The 17,338-nt window shown below is 44.4% G+C and overlaps 1 pseudogene; it reads right to left on the reverse strand.

Annotated features, from left to right (window-relative positions):
• Positions 1-1,174: 1,174 nt before the first annotated feature.
• Positions 1,175-16,993, reverse strand: LOC147890152 (uncharacterized; annotated as a pseudogene).
• Between the last annotated feature and the right edge of the window lie 345 nt (positions 16,994-17,338).

The following is a 17,338-nucleotide window of genomic DNA, read 5'->3' on the forward strand; positions in this document are numbered from 1 at the left end:
AGAACGTGGGGAGCCATTTGGTCCCAGATTTCGTGGGGGCCTGGGAACCTTCCCGAATAACTCCCTGACGAAGGAGCAGATCGTTCGAGGCTCAGACCCCAGAGAACGGATCGCCTGAGCCTTCGTCTCCCACCGACGAAAGTGGACGGAACTGCAGTTTCGTCGTGCTTCGGACGGGGAGGCTCAGCCTAGAGACTCTAGGGCTCCATTCAAGGAGCTCCTTAGTACAACGGAGCACCCCCGCGACACGATCACGTAGCCGAACCCACGATAATGTCGGAATCCTCGTTTGTACGCACCCGCTCGACGGAGCTTAGAAGGCCTTGACGAAAGTTCGTGCTAAAACTCGACGGAGCCGACGGAACCCACAAGAAGCGTTCTCCCGCTCGACTACAAGCTTCGTGGCTGATCACTCCACGGCGGTAGAAGCTCCATGGTCTAGAAAAAACAGGCGACGCTCCAAGTAGCTGACCCGCCGTGTGCATGGAGGCGACGGGTGCGCCATAGCCTAGAAGCGAAAAGCTTCTATATAAGCTTAGGGTACACCTTATAGAGCAAGCAAGGCCACGGCCCGGGTGGCTAGCCGGGCCGTGAAGGGTTCTGACCTATAGCCAGGTGGTACAGGGTTCGAATTCGGCGGTGGGGCGGTAGGTCGCAAGCCGACGAGGGGGCCGACCCCCTTTTGCCGTTTGAACGAAGATAGTTTATAGCTAAGGTGGCTGCACTGGTTACACAAACCGGGTAAGTGGCTGCTTGGTTACCGCGACGGTTCCTCGACTAGCAGGTCACGGGTTCGAATCCACAGATCGATTGTGGAACGAAGGAATCTTTTGGGCATGCGGAGAAGCAGGGTTGAGATATAACCAGGTGAGGGAATAATATAAGTAATACCTACGATCCGCCTCCTTGGTTAGCTCAACTTAGAGCATTGCGTGAACTTGTCTTCAGGTCCTGCGTTCGAATACCGTGGGCGGTTGAGCCCCATTCCTTTTGGCGGTTCGGCCAACTTTGGCGGCAGGGCCAGCTTCCTTTTGGCGGTTCTACTAAACTTAGTTCTAACTAAGTTTAGTTAGTTATGACTAGCCTCTGAAGGAGTTTTGAAGAGCTGGTTTCACAGGCATATCCCCCCTCTCACACTGAGTTTCTGGAGTAGGTCTGGAACACTTGCGGCACTTCACGGGGATCTAGCAAACGGTTTTGGAGAGACGGGGATGTCAAGACCGTAACATCCGGCAAGAGGTCTATGCTCTTCTTTTGAGCACCAGGAGGATTCAAACAGGTTTGTGAAGGTGAAGGACATCCAGTCCAGTAGGGGTTCCAGCCAGTAAGTCGGTGGCAGCTCCGAGAGGTCAAGCGGATACCTTGGGGATCCCGGTAGGGGACCAAACTGGGGAGCAAAGAACAAGAGAAAAAAGTGAAAAGTTTGGAGTGGAACTTTGCCCTCGTGACAGCATGGCATAAAGCAGCAATATTCATGCAGTCATACCCCATAGCAAAATGGACTTGCAGAAAGGAAAAACAGGCATATTAGAGAGGTATCTCGGGCCATGCTAAATGAAAAAGACCTACCAGATTATTATTGGGCTAAAGCCGTTGCTACAGCAGTTTACATAATGAACAGGACTCCCACTACAGCAATACATGGCATGACGCCAGAGGAGATGTATACTGGTAGGAAACTAGATATTTCTCATTTGAAAATTTTTGGTTGCATTGCCTATGTTCATGTGCCAGATGAGTTGAGGTCCAAGTTGGAACCAAAAGCTGAGAAGTGCATCTTTATTGGTTATTCTCTGCAGCAGAAAGATAGATGCTATAACCCTTCTACTCATAAGTTTACAGTGAGCAGAGATGTTGTTTTTTATGAGATGAGCAGTTGGTATAAACCAGTAAATGTGATTGATGATGTAGATGCACAAAATGGTAATGCTGCATAGAATTCACAGCAGCAATCACAAAATATTAGTGGACCTACAGTGTCCTCTAGCAGTGGTTCACATACTTCACCATGGACAGGTAGATTGAGATCAGGAGAATCTCCTCAAAGCAATGCAGATAGTGGTATGCAGGTATCACAAAAAGGAAAAGAGAAGGTAGATCAGCCCATGTTTGATGTGAATGCAGGTCACTCTTATGTGGATGGTGAATCCAGTGGCTCAGAACAGAGCATTGATGATGAGTTGGGTATTCCTTCTGTTGTTACACATGGAGTAAGGAAGACCAGGGATGTTTTGAGAGCACCTGGAAGTGAGCCTATTTTGCATAGGTCTACTAGAGCTAGGTATCCTATGGATAGGCTAATATATGATGGATTTACAGCCATTCACTATGCCTATATGGTCAAAGTGATACAAGAACCAAAACCCACTTCTTTTGAGCAAGCCATGGGAAAAGAAAAATGGGAGAAAGCCATGGATGAAGAAATGGATGCCTTGGAAGCAAATGCTACATGGGAATTGGTGCCTTTGCCTAAAGACAAAAATGCAATTGGTTGTAAGTGGGTTTATAAGGTGAAACACAATGCAGATGATTCTATGAACAGATACAAGGCAAGATTAGTTGTCAAGGGGTATGCACAGACATATGGCATTGATTATGAAGAAACATTCAGTCCAGTTGCAAGGATGGCAACCGTAAGAGCAGTCATTGCTATGACTGCATCAAAGGGATGGTCTTTACATCAGATGGATGTAAAGAATGCCTTCTTGCAAGAACAGGTCATTATGGAGCAGCCACCAGGTTATGTTCATGTTGTTCATCTTGAGTTTGTTTGCAGGTTGAAGAAATCCTTGTATGGCTTGAAGCAAGCACCTAGAGCATGGTCTGACAAGATAGGACAGTATCTTGTCACTATTGGCTTTCAGATTTCCAAGGCAGATTTCTCACTTTATGTGAGAAAAATAGAGAAAGGTATTATGCTGCTTGTCATTTATGTTGATGATTTGATCATCACAGGTGATAGTGATGAAGGATATGTGATAGTGATGAAGATATCTTTCATGTGAAAATGCTATTGAAGCAGAAGTTTGAGATGAAGGATTTGGGAGAGCTGCGTTATTTCTTGGGCATTGAGGTGATTAGATCACCAAGTGGGATACGGCTCTTGCAGAGGCAGTATGGATTGGACATGCTATCCAAATATGGGATGACAGGCTGTAAGCCTATTTCAGTTCCTTTGGAGCAGAATGTGAAGCTGAGCGCAGATGCAGGTGAGCTTCTAGAAGACCCTACTATGTACAGATGCATAGTAGGAAGTTTGATTTATATGACTATTACCAGGCCAGATTTGAGCTATGCTGTTGGAATGGTAAGTCAGTTTATGCAGGCTCCAAGGAAACCGCATTTGGATGCGGCTAGACGCATACTCATGTATGTGAAGTCCACATTACAGTATGGACTATTTTATGAGGCTGGGGCTCAGATACAGTTACATGGATACACTGATGCTGATTGGGCTGGTAGTATTTCTGATAAACGATCTACGAGTGGATATGTGTTCTCTTTTGGGAGTGCTGCAGTCACTTGGAGCAGCAAGAAACAGCCTACAGTTGCCTTGTCGAGCACAGAGGCTGAGTACAGGGATGCAACAATGGCTGCATGTGAGGTAGCTTGGTTGCATAAGCTACTTTATGATATGCATCAGTCTACAGATGGGCCAGTTGTCATTCATTGTGACAACATGAGCAGTATACACTTGGCAAATAACCCAGTCTATCATGCCAGAACAAAGCACATTGAGGTGCATTATCACTATGTGCGGGAGAAGGTTTTACTAGGTCTTATTGATCTAGTTTATGTCAGCACAGAGGATCAGGTAGCTAACATATTCACGAAGGCATTGGGTGCAGAGAAGCTATGAAAGTTCAGAGACCTGCTTGGTGTGCAGGAATTGGGATTGAGCTCGAGGGGGAGTGTTGAGATATCGAGATCCACTCATGATATGCCAAGGTGACCGTTGTGCATTTATGTCACCGACTTGTTAGCTACAGATGCAGTTGGTATACCGCCCATGAATAATAGCTGGATGATAGCTATCCTTATGTACTCTAGTTCATGGCTCAATTAGTATGCCACTGTAGTTAGCTGAGTTTGGTTTGAGACCCACATATAGGGTTCTTCTATTTCTTTGTACTAGAGTTCTTTTGGCTTTCACAACTAAGAAGAGGAAAACTGTTTTTAGCCTCCACCTTTGTGTGTATTCCCCCATTGTGTATGTGAGAAAGCCGCAAGTGAGACTCCTTCCTTCTCTCCCACTATCTTCACAATATATACCTCTTCCTTCAAATCACCATGCAAGAAAGCATTATTCACATCCATGTGATGCAAAGACCATCCTTTTGTAGCTGCCACAGCAATTACTGCTCTCACAGTGCCATCCTTGCAACTAGAAAGTTTTCTCATAATCAATGCCATATGTCTCTGCATATCCTTTGCCACCAACCTTGCCTTGTACCTGCTCACAGACCCATCAGCATTGGGCTTCACCTTATAAACCCACTTGCAGTGAATCACCTTCTTATCCTCAGGCAAAGGCATCAAATCGCAAGTATGGTTTGCATCCAAGGATGCCATCTCTTCATCCATGGCTGCCTCCCAATTTTTATGCCCAATGGCATCCTCAAAACATTTGGGCTCTAGTTCTTCTAGCACCTTGACCATATAAGCATAGTCATGGGCTGAGAACCAATTTTAGGAAATAATATGCATATATAGTATTTCTATAGCTAGGAAGGCTGTCTTCAACAACCTTTGTGTTTTGTTTGTGTTCATGAGCTATTTTATTGCAAACTTCACATATGCAGTGTTCCAAAATTACCCCTTTTTGAGTGTATGGGGATGAATATATGATAAGGTAATCGAGTTGGAAAAAAACTCCAAAATTAGAGATAAACTACAAAAATTCTTAATATAGCATTTACTGACTTGTCTTGTCTGACCATGCCCTGGGTGCCTGCTTTAAGCCATACAAAGCTTTGCGCAATGTGCATACAGAATTGGGGTGTGCATCAGTTTCGTAACCTTGTTATTGCACCATATATACCTCTTCCTTCAAATCACCATGCAAGAAAGCATTATTCAAATCCATCTAATGCAAAGACCATCCTTTTGCAGCAGCCACATCAATTACTGCTCTCACAGTGCCATCCTTGCAATCGGGTTGAAAGTTTCCTCATAATCAATGCCATATCTGCATATCCTTTGGCCACCAATCTTGCCTTATACGTGCTCACAGATCCATCAGCATTGTGCTTCACCTTATAAACCCACTTGCAGCCAATAGACTTCTTATCATGAGGCAAAGGCATCAAATCGCAAGTGTGGTTTGCATCCAAGGATGCCATCTCTTCATCCATGGCTGCCTCCCAATTTTTATGCCCAAGTGTATCCTCAAAACATATGGGCTCTGATTCTTCTAGCACCTTAACCATATAAGCATAGTGATGGGCTGAGAACCAAATTTAGGAAATAATATGCATATATAGTATTTCTATAGCTAGGAAGGTTGTCTTCAACAACCTTTGTGTTTTGTTTGTGTTGATGAGCTATTTTTGTGCAAATTTCATGTATGCAATGTTTCAAAATTACCCCTTTTTGAGTGTATGGAGATGATTATGTGATGAGGTAATCAAGTTGGGAAAAAACTCCAAAATTAGAGATAAACTCCAAAAATTTACTGACTTATCTTGTCTGACCATGCCCTGGGTGCCTGCTTTAAGCCATACAAAGCTTTGTGCAATGTGCATACAAAATTGGGGTGTGCATCAGCTTCATAACCTTGTGGCTGCACCATATATACCTCTTCCTTCAAATCACCATGCAATAAAGCATTCTTGAAATCCATCTGATGCAAAGATCCTTTTGCAACAACCATAGCAATTACTGCTCTCACAGTTGCCATCCTTGCAACCGGGCTGAAAGTTTCCTCATATTCAATGCCATATGTCTATGCATATCCTTTGTCCACCAACCTTGCCTTGTACCTGCTCATAGACCCATCAGCATTGTGCTTCACCTTATAAACCCACTTGCAGCCAATCGCCTTCTTATCATGAGGCAAAGGCATCAAATCGCAAGTGTGGTTTGCATCCAAGGATGCCATCTCTTCATCCATGGCTGCCTCCCAATTTTTATGCTCAACTGCATCCTCAAAACATTTGGGCTCTGATTCTTTTAGCACCTTGACCATATAAGCATAGTGATGGGCCTCGTGATGGGCTAAGAACCAAATTTAGGAAACAATATGCATATATAGTATTTCTATAGCTAGGAAGGCTATCTTCAACAACCTTTGTGTTTTGTTTGTGTTTATGAGCTATTTTTGTGCAAAGTTCAAGTATGTAATGTTCTAAAATTACCCCTTTTCGAGTGTATGGGGATGAATATGTGATGAGGTAATCAAGTTGGGAAAAAACTCCAAAATTAGAGATAAACTCCAAAAATTCTTAATACTATTAGATATCAATGCTCCACTCTCATGTAACTACGCAGGAACCAGCTAACTCTACTTGTAAGCCCCCATATGAGGAGAAGGCATTTGAGTAGCTCAGTTATCCGCCGGTAGGTCCTGGTTTGGACACCAGATGGGGGCCATGTATGGCCTGATGGTTGGACGGCTTCAGATAGAGTTGGCACACTGCCAACTAGGCTATATGCAAGTGCGGGAAGGCATCCCATGACTGACCGCATTGACGGTAGATGGAGCATTTCTCGGGGCAGTAGCACACTCTCGGGTTGCGGGGCCCATTTGGAGCCCTAGATGATCCTGGATGGCTCTAGACGGAATGGAGACCATAGGTTAGTTGCTCTATTCTGCACCACAGTTCTAACGTGTGGTCGGTGGTCATGATTTCGGGACCGACCTCTAGTCGACCGTTTTGGGCAGACTGGGTCGGTCTCCCAATTGGGTCTAACTGACTACAACTGGTGGCTATATAAGAGCAAGGCCATGAAGTCCATATTCATCACTGGCTACGGCAACCCTGATTCCTTAGCATCCAGCCTCCATCCTTCACTATTTCTAGATCGCCATCGAAGCTTCTGTCATAGGAGCGCACGGCTAGGAGGCAGTGCCATCTATTGTATTAGTTTTACAGTAATCAAATTTTTGATTCTCCATACTATCTGCTTTTCTCTCTTGCATATGAGATCCTGTTATCTATTGAGCACAGACGTTGTATTGTTTTCTTACATGGTATCAGAGCTTGGGCTCTAGCAAGAAGATTTGGTAGTGTGTTTCTGTTTGCGAGCAGATTGTGAGAGATGGCCCAGCCTATAAGACTACGAATCCCACCGTTTGGCGAAAGCGAAAAGTTGGATGGCACTAACTATCCACTTTGGAAGTTCAAGATGAAGACCATCCTAAGCGCATACGCGCTTTGGGATACTGCTACTGGGGTGGACCTGAAGCCGGTTCCGAGACCGAATCTAGCCAATGCAGCACAACAGATAGTACCAACTGCAGATGAGATTCTCACATGGACAAGAAGAAATGCAGATGCACTGTGTTCTATTGTCTACAGTGTAAGTGATTCTGTCATGGCGTTAATTCAACATGTCACCACAGCGGAGGAGGCATGGACGGTCTTGAAAAATCAGTACGAGGCCACGAATCAGACGCGGATTCAGAATTTGGAGACTCAACTTGTGAATGAGAAATTGTTTGAGTCTGAAACGGCAGAGAAGTTCATAACTAGGGTGAAGAATCTGCGCGATCAGATGACTGTGATTGGCATCACCATCACCAATGAGAATCTAGCAGGAAGGTGCATACGGATTCCCCCACCAAAGTACGACGGTCTTGTTACGGCGCTGAATACGCAGAATAGAAATCCGCCCCTCAACTTTGAGGATTTCAACGCAATGCTTCTGGAGGAGGAGATACGTCAAAAGACGAGGATTGGAGAAGATTCAGCTTTCTGGACTGGATCAAAGAAAGGTAAGGGTAAGGACTCTGGTAACCCATCTTCTTCTTATGATAAAAAGAAAAAGAAGAAGATCAAGTGCTTCTATTGCAACAAGGCAGGGCACAAGCAGAATGATTGCCAGAAGAAGATTGCAGATGAGAAGAACAAAGTAAAGAAAGAGTCCAGCAACAGCGCGCAGGTAGTACCAGTAGGGCTGTTCGTAGCAATTGAGGAGATTTGCAAGGAGGCATTCATGTATCTGTGAATGAACCTTGGATTATTGACAGTGGTGCATCACGCCACATGACCAATTGGAAGGATTGGTATACCTCTCTACATCCGGTAGGGAATGACATCCTGATCATCCAACTTTTCGCTTTCGTCGAATGGTGGGATTCGCAGTCTTGCGAGCTGGGCCATCTCTCACAATCAGCATGAATCACCTCTGTCATCAAAGCGTAGTTGAACAAGTGTTCCTGCGCCCTTCTTTGCTCCTCTAATCTCTTGGACCGGCCATGTTCGGATGGTTCCTCCTCAATGGATGGAGGTTCTCTGCCGTAAAAAGGCTGCTTTACCCACTTCGGGAATGTCCATTGCCGTTGTGGTTCTGCAGGCTCTTCTTCCTCTTCTTTATTTTGAATCCTCCCAAGCACTGTTGGGGAAGTTTGGTCTGCTGTTGGTGGTTGTACTGGATGGATATCCTGGTCCTGGTTGTCTGGGAAGGAAGCATCCTCCTCCAATTGATGAGGCTCTTCTGAGAAGACCACATCGCGACTTACTATTACCTTCTTGGTAACATGATTATAGAGATGGTAACCCTTTGCCTCTTCACTGTAGCCCAAGAAAATACACTTTCGGCTCTCCCATTTGGTCCTGTTAGCATTAGGGACATGCACAAAACAGTCACATCCAAAAACTCTGAAATGTGCAGCTGAAGGTTTCTTACCAGAAAAGGCCTGCAGTGGAGTCATCCCGTTCATAGTCTTCGTGTAGCTATGATTCATAATGTAAACTGCCGTGTTACAGGCTTCAGCTCAGAAAGTCTTTGGCAAATCTTTCCCTTTCATCATACTCAGGACTTCTCATTTCGCAGATGACGTGCATCTTGCACTCTGCTACTCCATTTTGCTGTGATGTATGTGGCGGGGGTTTCTGCCTCTTGATCCCGTGACTTTTGCAGTAACTTTCGAATTCACTTGATGTGAACTCACCACCTCTGGCTGATCTCAACTTCTTCACCTTCCTCCCCGTTTGTTTCTCGACCATTACATGCCATTCTTTGAACTTACTAAAAGCCTCATCTTTAGTCTTCAGGAAGTATATCCATATCCTTCTACTGTAGTCATCGATCAACGTCATGAAGTAGTAGGAACCACCCAAAGCTTCTGACTCCATCTTTTTGTAGAGGTCCATGTGAACAGAGGAGCCTTTGCCCTGCTGGCCTCTTTAGGAAAGGGCTACCGATGCTGCTTGCCCATCATGCAAGCTTCACATACATCGGGCAGATCTGTAATTTCAGTAGGTTTGCAATCATTCTACTTTTATGCATCTCCTTTAAAGAACTAAAGTTTAGATGACCAAACCTCTCATGCCACAGCTTAGTGTTGCCCACATCGGCTCGAGCACTGAAAGCTAAGAGTTCGTAGATGTTATTGTGCCATGTACCTTTACCAATGACCTTCCCTTGAAGATCCAAAATCTATGGGCCATTCTTATCGAAGTGAACTTTGAGGTCCCGATCCATGATTGCAGATTGGACAAGTTCCTCTTGATATCTGGCACATAAAGAACATCGGACAACTGTTTTACAACTCCATATGACTTGAGAGCAATCATACCTTTCCTTTTACTGGATATTTTGCATCATTGCCGACTGCTACTAGGATGTTATTCCCTACCGGATGTAGAGAGGTATACCAATCCTTCCAACTGGTCATGTGGCGCGATGCACCACTGTCAATAATCCAAGGTTCATACGTAGGTACATGAATTGCCTCCGTGCAAATCTCCTCAATTGCTATGAATAGCTCTACTGGTACTGCCTGCACGCTGTTACTGGACTCTTTCTTTACTCCGTTCTTCTCATCTGCAATCTTCTTCCAGCACTCATTCTGCTTGTGCCCTACCTTATTGTAATAGAAGCACTTGATCTTCTTCTTTCTCTTTTTATTATCAAAAGTAGATGGGTTACCAGAGTCCTTACCCTTACCTTTCTTTGATCCGACCGAGAAAGTTGAATCTTCTCCAGTCCTCGTCTTTTGATGCATCTCCTCCTCTAGAAGCATCCCGCTGAAATCCTCAAAGCTGGCAGATTTTTGTTCTGCATATTCAGTGTCGTAACAAGACCATCGTACTTTGATGGGAGAATCTGTATGCACCTCTATGCTAGATTCTCACTGGTGATGGTGATGCCAATCGCAGTCATCTGATCGCGCAGATTCTTCACCCTGGTGATGAACTTCTCTGTCGTTTCAGACTCAGACAGTTTCTCGTTCGCGAGTTGAGTCTCCAGATTTTGAATCCGCGTCTGATTCGTGGTCTTATACTAATTTTTCAAGATTTCAAGACCGTCCATGGCTCCTCCGCTGTGGTGACATGTTGAATTAACGCCATGACACAATCACTTACACTGCAAACAATAGAACACAGCGCATCTGCATTTCTTCTTATCCAGGTGAGAATCTAATCCGCAGTTGGTACTATCTGTTATCCTGCATTGGCTGGATCCGATCTCGCAACTGACTTCACGTCCACCCCAATACAGTATCCCAAAGCTCGTATGCACTCAGGATGGTCTTCATCTTGAACTTCCAGAGTGGATAGTTAGTGCCATCCAACTTTTCACTTTCGTTGAACGGTGGGATTCGCAGTCTTGTGGGGTGGGCCATCTCTCATAATTTGCTCGCAAACAGAAATAGTACCAAATCTTCATACTCGAGCCCAAGCTCTGATACCATGCAAAAAAACAATACAATGTCTGTGCTCAATAGATAATAGGATCTTGTATGCAAGAGAGAAAAGCACAGAGTATGGAGAATCAAAAATTTGATTACTGTAAAACTGATATAATAGATGGCGTTGCCTCCCAGCCGTGCACTCCTGTGTGAGAAGCTTCGATGGCATGCTGAAAACAAGAGGATGGAGGTTGGAGGCTAAGGAATCAGGGTTGCTATAGCCAGTGATGATGATGGGCTTCACGGGCTTGCTCTTATATAGCCACCAGTCGTAGTCGGTTAGACCCAATTGGGAGACTGCGACCCAGTCGGCCCAAAATGGCCGACTGGAGGTCAGTCCCCAAATAGGCCACCGACCACATGTTAGAACCGTGGTGCAGAATAGAGCAACTCACCTACGGTTGTCGTTCGGCCCAGAGCCATCCAGGATCATCTGGGGCTCCAAACGGGCCCCGCAACCCAAGAGTGGGCTGCCCTGAGAAATGCTCCATCTACCCTCAGTGCCGTCAGTCATGGGATGCCTTCCTGCACTTGCATGTAGCCTAGTTGGCAGTGTGCCAACTCTATCTGAAGCCGTCCAGACATCAAGCCACACATGGCCCCCATCTGGTGTTCAAACCAAGACCTACCGGATAACCGAGCTACTCAAATGCCTTCTCCTCATATGGGGGGCTTACAAGTAGAGTTAGCTAGTTCCCGCATAGTTACATGAGAGTGGAGCATTGATATCTAACACCTCCCCTCAATGTCCACCCGTAAGTGAACTACTTTTTCGGCCCAATGCCAAGTCGATGAAGATGCCTCTCCAGCAAGTCTCTTCCAAGAGCCTTTGTGAAGATGTCCATATCATTCTCTGTAGTCGGATAGTACACCAAGTCAAACTCTCCATCCATGATGAGCTCACGTACAAAGTGATATTGAATCTCAATGTGTTTTGTGCGAGCGTGGTACATAGGGTTCTTGGCAATTGCCATGCAACTTTGATTCTCACATGATAACTGCGTAGGCTTATTCTGCACTGCACCCATGTCCCCTAAAGTCCTCCTCAACCACACTGCCTCACAAGAAGCAAAACATGCTGATTTGTACTCAACCTCGATAGAAGAAAGAGCAACTGCAGGTTGCTTCTTGCTGACCCATGACACATCTCCAAATCCAAGTGAGAAACAGTAACCTATCACTGATCTCCTACTGTCCACGTCTCCTGCCCACCAATTCGAGTCACAGAATCCGGTCAAGATGATGCCCTAATCAAGTGTGCCTTTGATGTATTTCAGCACCCGCATCCCTGCCCTCTAATGGTTCTCCCAGGGCTTATTGGAAAACCTGCTTAGTACACAAGTCGCAAAACTGACACGTGTTGCACAAGTAAATCAAACTGCCCACAAGCCTTCTATACTTCGCTTCATCCACCAGTGGTGATGAATCCTCATTTGAGAGCTTCACGTCAACCTCCATAGGGGTGTCAACTGCACTCAGTCATGCCAAATGCCTTCAGTATCTCTCCCCAGCATACTTCAGCTGTGAGATGAAGATCTGTTTTGGCTCTTGCCAAACTTCAATCCCCAAGCAAAAATGCATCAGTGTCATTTCAAACTCTCTTCCTAGCAACTGCTTTGTCTGTGAGATCTTCTCTTCATGGTTCCATGTTATGACAAGGTCGTCCACATAAAGGACCACGATCATACACCTGCCTCCTTCTCTATACATATATAAATTTGCATCAAATGGGCTCCTTCTGAACTTGTTTTGCAGAAAGTAGGCATCAATTCACTGGTACCATGCTCGTGGGGCCTGTTTCAACCCGTAAAGTGTCTTCTTCAGTTTACAGACTTTACCTTCTGAACCGGGGATCACAAAACCTGATGGTTGTTCCACGTATACCTTCTCCTTGAGATCTCCATTCAGAAAGGTGGATTGCTGCTAAAGCCAAAACACTGCGAATTGTGGTTAGTCGAGCTGTGGGAGCAAAAGTATCCTGATAATCAAAACCATGTACCTGTGCGAATCCTTTTGCTATGAGCCAAGCTTTATACTTATCCAACGTGCCGTCAGACTTGTACTTGGTCTTGTACACCCACTTGGTGCCGATTACCTTGTGTTTTGGTGGTCAATCCACAAGGTCCCAAGTGTTATTCTTCATTGTCTTCATTATGGAGCCATACTCCAACTGCATAGTCTCCATCCACCTATCATCACCCTGCAAAACATCTAGGCTCTCGTTCTTCTAGCACCTTGACCATATAAGCATAGTGATGGGCTGAGAACCAAATTTAGTATATAATATGCACATATAGTATTTCTATATCTAGGAAGGTTGTCTTTAACAACCTTTGTGTTTTGTTTGTGTTTATGAGCTATTTTTGTGCAAAGTTCACGTATGCAGTGTTCCAAAATTACCCCTTTTTGAGTGTAGGGGGATGAATATGTGATGAGGTAATCGAGTTGGGAAAAAACTCCAAAATTAGAGATAAACTCCAAAAAATCATTATAAAGCATTTATTGACTTATCATGTCTGACCATGCCCTGGTCGCCTGCTTTAAGCCAGACAAGGCTTTGCGCAACGTGCATACAAAATTGGGGTATGCATGAGCTTCATAACCTTGTGGCTGCACCATATATACCTCTTCCTTCAAATCACCATGCAAGAAAGAATTCTTCACATCCATCTGATGCAAAGACCATCCTTTTGCAGCAGCCATAGCAATTACTACTCTCACAATTGCCATCCTTGCAACTGGGCTGAAAGTTTTCTCATAATCAATGCCATATGTCTCTGAATATCCTTTGCCACCAACCTTGCCTTGTACATGCTCACAGACCCATCATCATTGTGCTTCATCTTGTAAACCCACTTGCAACCAGTCGCCTTCTTATCATGAAGCGAAGGCATCAAATCGCAAGTGTGGTTTGCATCCAAGGATGCCTTCTCTTCATCCATGGTTGCCTCCCAATTTTCATGCCCAACTGCATCCTCAAAACATTTGGGCTTTGTTTCTTCTAGCACCTTGGCCATATAAGCATAGTGATGGGCTGAGAACCCATCATATCTCAGCCTGTTAACTAGATACTTCACGCGTGTGAACCTACGTACACCTACATCACCTCTAGGAGTCTTTAAAGCATGCCTCCTTTTCCTTGCACCAGGAGTAACAACAGAAGGAATCCCAAGTTCCTCATCTAGACTCATTTTAGAGCCACTTGACTCTCCATCGATATGAGAGTGCCCAACAGACACATCAAATACAAGAGTAGGGTCCACCTTCTCCTTTCCTCTACGTGATACCTGTGTACCACTATCTGGGCTGCAATGTGATGATCCACTAGATCATAGTCTCCCTATCCATGCATTGGATCCACTATTAGAAGACTCTCCAGGTCCACTCAGACTTTGTGTTTGCTGCTCTACATTTATAGCAGCATTACTGTTTACTGCATCTGCATCTTCTAACACTTTTGCTGATCAATACCAGCAACTCATTTCATTAAAAACATCTCTACTCACTTGCATCCTGCAAGTGGAAGGGTTATAACAGCGATACCCTTTTTCCTGCAGAGAATACCCAATGAAGTTGCACTTTTCTAATTTTGGAACCAGCTTAGTTCTCCTCTCATCAAGAACATGAACATAAGCTATGCAACCAAATACTTTCAAATGAGAAATATATGGTTTTCTACCTATATACTTTTCTTCAAGCATCATACCATGGATAGCTGCGGTGGGGGTTTTGTTCATAATATAAACAGCAGCTGCAATTGCTTTAGCCCAAAAATAATTAGGCATCCTTTTTTGATTTAACATCGCACATGCTACTTCTGCAATATGCATGTTCTTCCTTTTGACAACCTCGTTCTGCTGAGGGGTAGATCTGCATGAGTACTTTCTCTAAATTTCCTACTCTCTCAGAAAATCATTGAATTCATCTTAGAAATACTCTCCCCCTCCATCAGATCTTAGCATTTTTATGTGCATTCCCTTCTCCTTTTCAACCATAGACTTAAAGGCTTTGAAGTGGTTGAACACTTCACTTTTATGCTTCATGAAACAGACCCACACCTTCCTTGTGTGATCATCAATAAAGGTCACATAGTAGTGGAATCCATCAAGAGAAGTAGCTTTCGTTGTACAAACATCTGAATGGATCACTTCCAAAGCTCTTTTTCTTACTTCACCATTGTGTGGAAATGCATGTCTGGCCTCTTTTCCCATTTGGCATGCTTCACACACCTTCTACATTCCATCTACTTTGAATTTAGGCAAACTTGCAACAATTTCAGCCTCTACAAATTTAGGTGCCCAATGCACTTGTGCCATATCTCAATATCTGCAATGATACCTCTTCCATGCATAGACATAGCACCTTCAACCTCAGGCATATCAACATCCAAGGTAAACATTCTGCCATTTCTATTGCCCTTTGCAACCAAGCAACACTGATCTTTCAAGTGCTCAACAAAGCATCCATTAGGGTTAAATATAACTTGCAAACCTTGCTTAACCATTTGGCCAATAGAGCACAAGTTCTTGGTGATATTTGGAACATGAAGTACATCTTCCAAGTACTTCCCTCTAGTGGCACTTTACCAACTTGTATAATTGGATGTGCAGTACCATCACCTGTTTCAACATAACCTGGTTTGTCCAAATTTCTGACATCACTAAACCACTCACCATGACTGGTCAGGTGGTTAGATGCACCTGAATCAACATACCAAACATTACTACAATATGCTGCATCTCCTGTCATGGAGTTAAGCAATGATGCATCACAAACAGGCGCTACAACACGCCTTACAAGGGCAGTGGCAAGCAACCACTAGTCACTTCAAGTGGCGAAAATGCATAAACACAGCAACCCAAAACTGGCCTGTATTTCTCGGAATCTTTGTACTGGTGACACACAACAACCTTTCTATTGCGTATTCACACACAGATGAAAATCACGCATACACAATAAAAAACTACCACTTTTGCTATGTGCCTCCCGCAACTTTTCAATTGCAAAACGGACCCCAAAATGGCCCCAGAATGTAAGTTTTTGCGACAGAAATTGCTATGCATTCGGTTTTGTCTAGGTAATGCTCTCGTGCTCCACAACGGAGGGTGCCTCAATCAGACGATGTGCACCTTGCACCCATGACTATGTACTTGCACCAATATGCTCCCCAAAAGTCCGAAAGAAAGAAGACATTGATCCTCTTACCAGGGTATCGCAACCTTCACTTGCCTTTGCTTGCTGCCTAAGCTCCTCACCACAAACCAAGCTCTGATACAATGTAAAGAATGTGGGAGAGATGGAGGAGACTCAACTTGCAGTAATCTCACAACTCACAAGATAGAGAGGACACAAGATGTGGAGGCTGAAGCCTGTCTTCACTTACTTGGAAAATAGCACACAACAACAATACAATGAGAGAGTGATATACCCTATATGTCTAGCCCTATAATACATGGTTCATATGTGAACCCAATCCAAACATACGTGGCTGTTTAACTATGCCACAAGTACAACCAACAAAATGTGGAGACATAAATGAGAGTCACCCAGGAGATACGGTGGGGGTTGAGCTTGATATCTCAACATGCCACAGATCCTCCCTTATGCCCATGGAATCTTGCGTCTTAGTCATGTGATCTCAAATGATAGACGCCACATTCTTGAAGATATGCATTGGATCAAGCAAGTGATTGGGGCCAATATGCTAGCCGATAGAAGATGAAGTATCTAGACAAAAGACTATGGTAGCATGTAATCTTTATTGCCACACAATCTAGAACACAAAAGTTGCAAACTCTTACCGGGTCATGCCACGTGGAGATACGTCTTTGCAACTTTCCCAAATTTGCTTCCAATGTCCTACATTGAGTGACTGTGGAGGTTCTGCATTCCAAGGGGAGACATAGCTAGCATGATCAACTGGGAGAAATCTATGGTGATTCTTGTAGATGCACTTTTTCAAGAAATTTGGCCGTGAAGCAAGTAGCGGAGGACCACAAACACGGCATGTCCTTAAACCCAATGTAGAAAGACCTACACAAGAATCATGTATGCATAAGGAAGCTGGGTTCCCAATGCCATGTCAATTGCATACTCATAATCAATTCTCCCATTCTTACCTGAACACTTCGCCATAGCCTGGGAAGTCATGCATCATCCACATCAACACTGCCCTCAAGAGAAAGTCTCTTGATGAGGGAGGCCTACTCATGTCATGCACCTCGATACCTCTCCAAAGTTCCTCTAGCTCTTCAATCAAAGGCTTCAATCAAAGGCTAGAGATAAACATCATTGCTTTTCACTTTATGTCCCCCTAGAATTAGAAGGGATAACATTAGATGCCCCTTCTTAATCACCATAGATGGTGGGAGATTATAATTCACCAATACCACTGGCCATACACTGTAGGAGGTGCTTTTGAGACCAAATGGGTTCACACCATCCATACACAATCCAAGTCTCAAGTTCATGGGTTCTTCC

This window comes from Dipteris shenzhenensis, chromosome 19, assembly GCF_047967505.1.
Source record: "Dipteris shenzhenensis isolate YYH24624 ecotype China chromosome 19, Dip_SZ_1.0, whole genome shotgun sequence".
Classification (NCBI taxonomy): Eukaryota; Viridiplantae; Streptophyta; class Polypodiopsida; order Gleicheniales; family Dipteridaceae; genus Dipteris; species Dipteris shenzhenensis.